This window comes from Cupressus sempervirens, chromosome 5 (assembly GCF_028749045.1).
Source record: "Cupressus sempervirens isolate cs-2001-9-10 chromosome 5, ASM2874904v1, whole genome shotgun sequence".
Classification (NCBI taxonomy): domain Eukaryota; kingdom Viridiplantae; phylum Streptophyta; class Pinopsida; order Cupressales; family Cupressaceae; genus Cupressus; species Cupressus sempervirens.
In genome coordinates, this window is record NC_143122.1 from 812,612,141 (window position 1) to 812,614,324 (window position 2,184).

The 2,184-nt window shown below is 33.9% G+C and overlaps 1 pseudogene across 1 annotated transcript; it reads left to right on the forward strand.

The window, feature by feature from the left end:
* The first annotated feature begins 265 nt into the window (after positions 1–265).
* On the forward strand, positions 266–1,143 carry LOC149558375 (calcium-binding protein KIC pseudogene; annotated as a pseudogene). Its single transcript, XR_016352463.1, has one exon. The product of XR_016352463.1 is annotated as a calcium-binding protein KIC pseudogene (transcript).
* Positions 1,144–2,184: the final 1,041 nt, after the last annotated feature.

The following is a 2,184-nucleotide window of genomic DNA, read 5'->3' on the forward strand; positions in this document are numbered from 1 at the left end:
AGCACTAAATTAAAGTTGTACTACTCATTTTTTCTATAACCGTCATAGTAGCCATTTTAAGTCAGTAACTTTTTTTTTTAAAGAAATGAGTATGTTGTGCTGAAATATGAAAAGGGAGGGTTTCCTTGAACAAATCAAATCTATTATCACATATTACGAACAAATTAAATTTGGAAAAATAATTAACTTTGACTATTTAATACTTTTAGCCTAGAAATCAGATCATAACATGTGATGTTTTAACGACATAGATTATAGATTATATTATATTATAGCGCCTTCGTGCGGGGTTTCAAGGAAACTCCCCCACCTACACGCTGAAAATCGTCTGCGATTTTCAACTCAAAACGCCTACCCTTTCTTGAAGATTTCATTACAAGTTTACAACTTGATTTCAGATGCTGGACGGTCATGTACACTTTCCTCATAATTTCTGTTGTTTAACTTGCTCTCGACGATTTCTTTGAGGAGTCGGCTATGGATGCTATAACAGCCCTCCTCATTTCACTCTGTAATCCATTCTTCAATACTTTCTCAGTTAATCCCTAATTTCTCTGCATTCTATACCCCGATTCTTTCTTAGGTTCATAATTTCTGTTAGAAAACTTAAATGGCTGAATTCCAAGATTTTCTTCCAATTATGGCGGAGAAATTGGGCGGGGCCGGTTTAATGACAGAGCTTTGTAAAGGCTTTCGTCTACTGGCGGATCCCCTGTTAGGCTTGATCACCGTCCAAAGTCTGAGGAAAAATTCTGCAATTTTAGGCGTGGAATCTTTGACGGATTCGGAAATAGAAGCGATGGTGCAGGATGGAGATCTGGACGGCGACGGAGCCTTAAATGAGAACGAATTTTGCGTTTTGATGGTTCGGCTGAGCCCTTCTTTCATGGCGGATGCCGAGAAATGGCTGCATAAAGCCCTCACCGAAGAATTTGAAGAGACGCTGAAATTACATTTAGCTTAAAGATTATATTTGAATTCATTTTGTTTCAATACATCGTTTATGGTGTTTTAATGGCGTCATATGTTATCCATATGTGAAATGTTGGCATAAGCATATTTTGGGGGTTTTTTCAGATGGGGTTGCTTTACTTTTGTGAGCATTATTTACATCTAATGAGTACTAAATATTCTATTCATGAATTTGTGAGATGGGTTTGGGAGATGGGTTTTTGTAAACCACTACTCATGAAACATGGGTCAATGAGTTTGACTCAAAAACTACACAGTTGAATCTTAATAGCAATATTACGATTTGACTTGTTGTGGAAATATCTTGTATTTATCAATCATATCCTTATTAACTTTTATTCATTTCTTTAATCTTATGATATCCTTATTAACTTTTATTCATTTCTTTAATCTTACGATACAATATGTGAGATAAATGATCAACTAAACAACATTTAGTGTTGTTTTAATTTGCTTCACACAGTAAAATCATAATTGTTAATTTGTTTCCATTAACTTATAATCAAATAACAAATTGTTTAGCCTATATATGACTTGAATAGACAAACTATGAATTCAAAGAGTGCTTAGCAAAGATGTTTAACAATTTAACACAATGCTCACAAAGAAAGAGCAAGTGCATGGTTGTAAATTACAGATTCCTACATTCTTATAAAAAAGATGCATAAAACCTATAAAATTCAACATTCCCTTAAACTCTTAGAAGTAAAACAAAAGATAAACCTATTCGCTTTTATAAATAAATGTTTCTATATAAACCAATATCAATATAAAATGATTAAGAATGCATAGATATGTATCAATGTTGTTTGCTTACAACAAAGTTCTCGACATATTGACAAAATTGTGTAAATTGTGATAAATATCATAAATGAGACTAATAGCAACAAATGCAATAAGCAACATCAATGATGACAAAACAATGACAATATAATCTATATAAGAACTAAACTTTTATCATACACATATCAAAATAAATCTTCATCGTGCATGAGTTGCATTGAGGAAGTGGTTGCACCCACCTCCTTTCCCTCTTCTTTGAGGATGAGGTCTCCTAATCGTTATTCAAGAATTCAGCCATCTTCAAATGGAGGGTCCTCGATCCTTGTTCATTTCTCTGCGGGGTCAACTTCTTTGTCTTTTGGTTCTCTTTGTATTAATGGTTGGGAGACCAAGATAGTTGTGAACCTCTCAAGTGTCATCCTTGACCCC